Source organism: Stenella coeruleoalba, assembly GCF_951394435.1.
Source record: "Stenella coeruleoalba genome assembly, chromosome: 1".
NCBI classification, from domain to species: Eukaryota; Metazoa; Chordata; class Mammalia; order Artiodactyla; family Delphinidae; genus Stenella; species Stenella coeruleoalba.
In genome coordinates this window covers 142,407,825-142,417,460 of record NC_137169.1, presented here as the reverse complement: position 1 = coordinate 142,417,460, position 9,636 = coordinate 142,407,825, and positions in this window count along the sequence as shown.

Genomic DNA, 9,636 nt, shown 5'->3' with positions numbered 1-9,636 from the left:
AGTATAACTGACCTACAGCATTATGTTAAATTCCTGTTACACAACATAGTGATTTGATATTTCAATAAGTCTAGTTACAATATGTCACCATACATAGATATTACATAGTTATTGACCATATTCCCCACACTGTGCATGTCATACCCATAACTCATTTATTTTATAACTGGAAGTTTACACCTCTTAATCTCCCTCACCTATTTCTTTCCTCCTCCCTCTCCCCTTCTTCTCTGGTAACCATCTGTTTGTTCTCTGTACCTTTAACTCTGTTTCTGTTTTGTTATATTTGTTTATTTGTTTTGTTTCATTAGATACCACATATAAGTGAAATAATACAGTATTTGTCATTCTCTGTCTGACTTATCTCACTTAGCATAATACTCTCTAGGTCTACCATGTTGTCACAAATGGCAAGTTTCATTCCTTTTTATGGATGAGTAATATTTTTGTGTGTGTGTGTGTGTATATATGTATACCACATCTTTATCAATTCATCTACTTATGGGCACTTCAGTTGCTTCACTACTTTGGCTATTGTGAATAATGCTTCAATGAACATAGGGATGCATATATCTTTTCTAGTTAGTGTTTTTGTTTTCTTTGGATAAATACCCAAGAGTGGAATTGCTGGATCATAGATATTATTTTTTAAAAAAGGAAAAAATGGAAACTCCAGTGTTGAAAAATACAATAACAAAAAACAAAAAATTTACTAGAGTTCAGCAGTAGATTTGAGCTGAAGAAAGAATCAGTAAGTTTGAGAAGGGATCAATAGAGATCATGCAGTTTGAAAAACAGAATAAAAATGAATGAAGAAACATGAACAGACCCTCAGAGGAATGTGGGATACCATTAAGTGTATCAGCATACAAGTAATGGAAATACCAGCGAGAGGAAAGAAAGGAGCAGAAAAAAATATTTGAGGAAATAATAGCTGAAAACTTTGTAAATTGGATGAAAAACATCAATATAAAAATATAAAAGCCCAACAAACTCCAATTATGATAAATACAAAAAGGTCCACAGCCAAACAAATTATACTCAAAAGGTTGAAAGACAAAACAAAGAGAAAATCTTGAAAGAACAAGAGAAAATGATGCACCGTATATAATGGAATCACAATATGATTAAGTTCTGACTTCTCATCAAAAACAATGAAGGCAAGAAGTCAATGGGATGGCATATTCAAAGTACTGAATGAAAAAATTAACACAGTCAACCAAGAATTATATATCCAGCAAAACTATCCTTCAAAAATAAAACTGAAATAAAGACATCCTAAGATAATTAGAAACAGAATATTCATTGCTAGCAGACTAACCTTAAAATAAATGCTAAAAGAAGTTCAGACTGAAAGCAGTGACTCCAGACAGTAATTTAAATCCACTCAGAAAAACAAAGAGTGCTGGTAGAGGTAATTATGTAAGTAATTATTAAAGACAGCATAATTGAATGTTTTTTCTCTGTTCTTCTCTTAACTGATTTAAAAAGCAATTATATAAAACAGTATGTACATAAATGTATTTCTGGTACTGTAACATATAAAACATAATATGTTTCACAATAACAGCACAAAGAAGTTTTGTGGGAACAAAACCACCTTGGAATAAGGAAATAACACCAGATGGTAACTCCAACCCAAAGGAACATATGAAGAGAACCAGAGATGGTAAATAAGAAACTGAATGTAACAAATCCTCTAAATATATATTGTTTTCCTTTCTTCTCTCAGCTTTTTAAAAAGGCATAAAATTATTTCAAGTAATAATTATAACAATGTATTTTTGGGTTTGTAACATATGTAGACATAAGCACAGTAAGAAGAATAGCACAAAAAAGGGGAGCGTAGAGTAGAGGTATATAGAACTAGCATTTCTAAACATACTGGAGTTTAGTTAGAATGAATCTGATATAGATTCTGTTAAGTTAAAATACACATTGTAAGCCTTGGGCAAACACTAAGAAAATAACTAGAAATATACATATTTAAAGGAACTAAAATGTTACACTGGAAAATATTTGTGTAATACAAAACAATAAAACAGACACTTTAGATTCAAAGATCCAAAAGGTATTTTTAAATAAACCTGAAAAATACATCTTGCAAATAACAACCCATGAAAGCACTATAACAGCACAAAGGAGTTTGTTGGGAACAAAAGTGTATTGGAATAAGGGAACACTGCTGATGGTAACTCTACTCCTAAAGAACAAGGGAAGAGACCCTGAATTAGTATTAGTATAGCCCGTGTAGCTCTATTAGTAATCAGGCAATATAGACTTAAAAATAAGTTACTAGTGATAAAGAGGGGTATTTTATGATAAAAGAATCAAGCCTGAAGAAAACGTGAGTATTGAAATAATAGGAAATATGTTCTCCAACCACAGTGCAGTGAAATTAGAAAGTCAATACCAGAAAGAAATTTGGGAAATTCATGAATATGTGTAAACTAAACAAAATACTCCTAAATAACAAATGGTTCAAAGAAAAAATTACAAGGGAAATTAGAAAACACTTTGAGATAAGTGAAAATGAAATCACAACATACCAAAACTTATGGGATAAAACTATAGTAGTACTTAGAGGGAATTTATACATGTAAATGCCGATATTTTTAAAAACGAAAGATCTCAAACTGATAATCTAAACCTCTACCGTAAGATTTCGGAAAAAGAAGAAAAAGTAAACCTAAAGTTAGCAAAAAGAAGGGAATAATAACTATTATAGCAGAAATAAATAAAATAGAGGATAGGAAAAATAAAGAAAAACAATGAAACCAAAAATTCAATTAAAAATAGGCAAAGGATTTGAATAGATACTACACCAAAGAAAATATACAAATGTCCAGTAAGCACAAGAGAAGATGTCATTAGTCACCACAGAAGTGCAAATCAGAACCACAGTGAGATATCATGTCACACCCACCAAGGTGGCTATAACCAAAAAGATAATAACAAGTGTTATTGAAAATGTGGAGAAATTGAAACACTCATACATTTTTTGGTGGGAATGTAAAATGGTACAGTCACTATGGAAAACAGTTTGGCGACTCCTCAAAATGTTATACGTGGAGTTGCCGTGTGACCCAGCAATTCCACCCACAGGTATATACCGAAGAAAATTGAAAACATATATCCACACAGAACATGTACACGAACATTCACAGCAGCATCATTTGTAACCAAAGCATAGATGCTATGACTTTGTTAAATTAGCATGTGTTAAGTGGAGCACAGAGTGCTAGACGGTGAGCTGCAGTTCAAATAGACCACAAAAGAAAGGGAAATAGAGAAGATTATCACTCACCAGTCCTAGAGGAAGTACATGCCATGCCCCAAGAGTCCACGTGGGGAGGTGAGGTCGGGGTACAGACAGAGAGAGAGACAAGACCAAGGGCACATGCCTCTCTTAGGGTCTGAGGGTAGAGTGCTTTGGGGTTCCCAGGCTAAGGTTAGATTGGTTAATTCAAATTTAAAAAGCGGGGTTTTGTTAAATCCCACAGTGGTCTTTTCTAAGGGGCACATAAGGCGTACAGGCTCTGGGAGACAGTGGAGGCTTTTGGTCACAAAGGCTGTTGGGTAGTCACATCAGAAATGGGCTGCTATCCAGGGCACGTGCTTGCATAGGAGAGGTGCGGGTGTCAGTTTAAGGTCCCTGGAGGCCACTTGGCCAAACACAATGGATGCCCAGGCAGCAATCCCGGGGAGTAGCTTAGCTAAACTCGTGACCATGAAACAACCAAAATGCCCATCAACAGGTGAGTGGCTGAACAAAATGTGGTGCATTGATACAATGGACTATTATTTAGCCACTTAAAGGAATGGGGTACTGACACGTGCGAATGTGGATGAACCTTGAAAAGATATTGTTAAGGGGAAGAAGTCCGTCACAAACGGTCACATCTTCTATGGTTTCATGTATATAGGGCAACGAGAATAGGAAAATCCACAGAAAGATAAAGTAGATTAGTGTTTGTCCAGAGCTGGGAGGAAATGGGGAGTGATCACTAATGGGCACGTGATTCCTTTGGAGGGTGATAAAAAGGTTCTAACTTGTATTCTGGGGACTTTGTACAACCCTAGGAACATAGTAAAGTGATGGAATTATGCACTTTGAATGGATAAACTGTATGGTATGTGAATGATAATCAACCTCATTTAAAAAAACACTGACTTTATATACAGCAATAGCTTAGGAACAGGGCTCATGTTCTAGTTGGGAACGCAGATTCCTTTCATACAAAAATAAATAAGACTGCAGTTCAATACACTGATATAAAAAGAGTGACACTCTCAGAGCTACGGGATTTTCAGGTAGGAGAGGTCCCCCAGGTAGAGAGACTGTTTTAGAAAAAGCTAGAACTTCAGCGGAGCCTGGAAAGGTGAAGATTCATTCCTAGGAAAGTAGGGAGAAGCCAGGTGTGTGGCCTTGCAGGTGCATCATGTCATGGACCAGGCAAAAAGGATGCAAATATGAAGGACGTCTCAGAAAGTTTGGCCCCAGCTCAGGGTTTCTATAAGGAAGCAATGGAAATTTTTTAAAGTCCATTTGATAGGTTAAAATGGTATATTTTTGTGCTAATTTGCATTTCTTCTATTATAGTGAGGGTGATCCATATGTTTATTAGTCATTTTATTTGAGAGAAGTTTATATATTTGTGAGGTTTCTTTCCATTGAAATGTTTTCCTTTTTTCTTATTAATTTTGTGGAGTTCTTTATAAATTAATTGGTATATATTATAATTTATAATACATACATATAGGGCTTTTAAAAAATATTTAAGTCACAATTCTATCTAAATTTTCGATGAGCCTATGGCATGGTATAGGGATTTTTTTTTAATATATAAATAGCAAATTGTCCCAGAATCATTTATCAAGCAATCCATCCTTTCTACATGGATTGAAGATGCCTCTTTCATTACATAAGCAGTAGATCCAGGTACATGGGTCCCATTTTCCCTCTGGTTTCTCATGCTCCCTGGCACACCACAGTGTCATGCAATTTGGAAAGCACCTTGCAAAGATTCCTCTCAAAGAGAAAGCTGGAAATCTCCTAAAGAAATGATAGATAATAGAAGATCGTGGTGCATGCCACACAGTCACTTCAGATGATGCTGTGGAAGATCTAGAATGATCTGGCAAATGCCCACCGTAGTATCTTTGGCTGGTGGAATTACCAATGTTTTTCACTTTCCTCTTTTCTTCCATTCAAATCTTCTGCGACTAAAATATTCAGAAGACAATAAATGTTAATAAAACAAAAACGCTTTCAAGAATTTAAATCCTTGAAGGTTTAAAAGAACTCAGACACAGGCATGTCTGGGTCCTGCACACAGAGTTACACCAGGTTCAGCAGCTGCTGGAGTTGGTCGTAGCAAAGTCCACATGGCGGGATCCCCCAGGGAGATCTTTCCCCCAGGGAGCAGGGAGTCCACAGAGCCTCCTATCAGTGAGAGCCAATTGTTTTGGAAACCACACAAAGTAGCTTCTGCCCCGAGCTTGGGGAAAAACAACGTGGCGACCCACACACCCTCCAATGGGAAGACAGGTGCGGGGGGGGTGAGAGAGGGGTTTACTGTAAAGACCACTTGGATGTCCAGCATAAGGTATGTGGGAGGGTGGGGAACGAAGGGGACCAGGGCAGAGAGAATGGTTCAGTCTCCACCTGGAAGGAAAGCGTGACCGAGAAGGTAGTGTTTGGATTTATGGGAAATGAGCCGTCTCCTGCAGGGCTTTGTGCACGGGTGAGGCCTTTCTGTCAGTTTCCTTATTTAAATAATGGGGATAATGATACCTATGTCATTAAGTGACATGTGATATTAAGCGCCCAGCAGGGCCTGGACTCTACTGAGTGTTCCTTTCCTCCACACGTGCACAAGGCATCCCTCCCTGCCCCCCACCCAGGGCCTGGAATGTGCCTTGAGGCAGACCCCGTGCCAGCACAGACCAGCAGACCAGCAGGCAGAGCGTGTTCAGTAAGTCCCTGCCTCTCCTGCGGAGGCCAAGGTCAGGGACTGGGCCAGTCATATGACTGTCCAGGCTCCAAGGTAAAAACCAGCTCAGGAGATGCTGTGGCTGCAGCAGAAAACCCTAGGGCTTCCTTTTGTATATTGTATTTCTGGCCCAGCAAAGAGGCATTGTACAAATTCAACACAGAAACAGCAGTTTTGGCCTTAAGCTCAAAAGCCTTTTGGCATTCTTCTGTTTCTCCTCCTAGCCGGCGCCTCCCCGGTGGCTGGGGCAAGAAGCCAAGAGAATTCTTTGATTCCCCTGTCTCTCCCTCAGCCCGGCACCCACCCCAACAAGTCCTGCCACGTCCGTTTTCTAAACCAGGCTCCGGTGAGCACCCTCCTTCCCGCGGCCCCGACCCCAGGCTCTCTCTGCGGAATAACCCAGCAGCCCCCTCAGAGCTCCCTACAATGTCCCCCCGGGCCCAACCTGTCCCCACTGCTGCTCTGGGGGGTCTTCACACACCGTGGAGTGGATCCCACTGCCTTCTCCCCACCCCTGCTGAGGGCCACCCCCTTCCCTTCCCTTCATGGCTGAGGCGCATGCGCTCTTCGGCTGCCGGCCTCTAACCCTCCCCTGAACCTCCCTCCCGCCCTGTCCCCTGCTAGGTGCTCCCATCACACTGGCTCTTCCTGCTTCTGACAGCTTGGTGAAGCTTTCTCCTTGCCAGGAGCCCCTGCCCCACGGCTGTCCTCTCCTCCAACAGCCCTCCCCGCTCACCCACTGGAGGCTCAAGACCCCTTACTTCCTCCATAGCAGTTGTTTACTCATCTGTCTTTCTTGCCCTTTGGTCTGTCCCCCCACGGATGCAAGGGGCAGGCACGCAGCCTTGTTACTTGTGTGCCGTCCCAGCCCAGTGTTGGGCACAGAGGAGGTGTTCAGGTAACGCTTGCTGGACAGCTGAGGGACTGAATGTGTGGAAGAAGGAAGAAATTGATAAATGAATGACAGCGGACAGCCAAGCACCCTCGTCTGACCCTCCAAGATGCAGTGCCATGGCGGGGTGGGGAGAGGTCCCAGGCAGACACCCACACATCTGACCTCAGGCTGGCTTGGAGCCCCAGGACTTCCCATGGGAGATTTGAGCGCGGAGCCTTGGAGAGAACTCAACATCTGGTGTGCCAGCACCCCAGCTCCGGCTGCCGGCGTGTCCCCTGCCCTTGTCCCCTGGTCAGCAAAGTCTCGTTGAACTCGTATTATGCGCCAGGCATTGTTCAAGGCACCGAGGATGCAGCAGGCAAGCAGACAGCCCCTGTTGTCACGGAGCTTGCATTCAAGAGGGGGGAGGGAGACCCCCGAAGAGCGAGCAACTGAGAAGCGAATGTAGAGAGGGACGGCAGGGAGCAGGGCACTGGGATGGAGAGTGACACCCGTGGATGGCGGCTGGGGAGGGGGAAGGTCAGGCAAGTTCCTGACCTTCTCTGCTTCAGTCTCTTCATCCGTGAAATGGGCTCACGACAGTCCCTCCTCATAGGGCACTGTGAGCCCGTAAATCAAGTCACCCCCTCGCCTGTTCAAAGCCAGCAGTAGTGCCTCCTGACACTAAGAGCCCTGCAGGATGTCCCCACCGCTCGCTCCACGCACCCCCAGCCTTCACCTCCCTGAACTCATCCCCTCCTACTGCACCCCCAACTCCCTCTGGGCACCCTGCTGCTCCTCAGTCAGGCCAGGCAGCACGTGGAACAAACTCCACTCCCTTCCAGTCCATACGTAGGGCAGCCCCAAGACCAGACCCCTGAACCGAAGCCCAGGGTCTCACCATCCCCACCGTTCACACTCCGTACGCTCAGGGTGAGGGGCAGCCAAGGGCAGCAGCAGGTTTGTTTTGAGTAACTTTTCTAGCGCTGTCAGCAGCTACACAAGGAGACCTTCATGATAGCCTACTTCCTTGTTCCCGAGCCAGGTTATCCAATGGAGGTGCCCATGGAACCCATGCATTCTCCACGGATTTTTGTTTTGTGTTTTACGCTGGCCGTAAAACAATAAACAGGGACCAATTTTTGCCCCAGATACACCACCAAGCTTCCTATAGAGATTTGTTCTGTTTCTGTCCCTTCCTTTCCCCGCCACAACCACTCATCCAGCACCTACTATATGCAAACACGAGGCTGGAGGCAGTAGCGGGGGGGGGGGGGGGGGGGGGGGAATCACAGTGTTAACAACTCATTCTAACAGAGAGTAGAATAAAATGGGGCTAAGGCTCACTGCTGTGTCCAGAAGAACCGATTCTTTCCAGCCGCAGAGCTCAGGGAAGACTGCATGGAGGAGAAGCCCTTGAGCTGAGCCTTGAGGGAGAAGCAGAACTCCCAGTGCAGGGCTGGGAGGTGGCTGACGGAAGGGGGCAAAGGCCAGGGGTGGCCTCTCCTGGCCAATCCTGGCAGCCCTCCCCACAGGGAACCTTGGTCTGGAAGGAGAGCTGGGCAGAGGGTGTGGTGGAGCTGGAGGAAACAGCAGTGGTGCTAGAAAAACAACTTGGATACCTCTCGTTGGCAGGGGACCAAGGCTGCTGGGGAAGTGATTCCTATTGTTTCTGTTTCCTCCGTGGGGGCTGCTTGAGAGGACGCAGCAGGTCTCTGATTGTCAGTGGCCTTGAGAGCTTCTCAAGAGGAAGGCAGAATAGGAAGAGCCCCCTTGAAGAACTAAAAGCTAAGCGAGGATCAAACGACAGCACCCGTGATCTTGTAAGAAGCAGGCTACGAGAAAATTACTCAGATTCAAAATGCCGGAGCAAAGAGGCACTGGGGCGCCATCCACTCCAGCCTCATAATTTTACAGAAGAGGATGCCCAGGTCCAAGGAGGTGAAGTGACTGGTACAAGGCCACACAGCCGATTGCTTTCCTGACTCTGTACAGCACTCAGATTACTTCCTGGGGCTGAGAGCGGGTGGAATGAAAGACAGAGGTCCCTTCTCCCTCCCTCCTGTGTTAGGAGAGGATGGTCCCCAATTCCCAGCCACACAGGCCAACGCCTGCCCAAGTGCCCATGAAGACCCCGTGTCACAGGGAGAGCCTCACACGGGTCCCGCGTGGCCCACCCCCTCCCTGCCCACCAGCCTCCTTGGCTCTGAGGCCTGGGAGGTCTGCCAGCTCTGGCTCCAGCCCTACCAATCAGGAGAGCAAAGCAGGATGGGCCTCGCTCACAGCAGAAGGAGATCCTCAGCAGAGGCCTTTGTTTGCCAAGGTCAAGGTCGGTGACTCAGGCTGGGGCCGCTGCACTTTACCCACCCTCCCCCAGTCCCACTCCAGCCACCCCTGCCTTTTGGGAAGCCTTCCCAAGACGGGGTGAGGGGCCCCTCCTATGGGCCCCTGGGTCCCCCGACGCACACACTCATCACACGGGGTTGTCTGAAGCCATACGATCGACTACAAGTTCCCCCAGGGCCAAACCCTACTTCGTTTATTCTAGAAATAACAACATCACAATGACACATTTTGAACTCTTTCTATGGGTTTCACTCTGGTGAGAATTAACTCACTCTCTCCTCCTGATAACTCTACAAAATGGGTAGAGTTATTACCCTCATTTGTCAGGTGGGCAAACTGTTCCAGAGGTTGACCCTCTTGCCCAAGGTCACAGAGGCAGTGAGTCGCGGAGGCAGATTTCAGAGCCAGCGTGGTGGACAC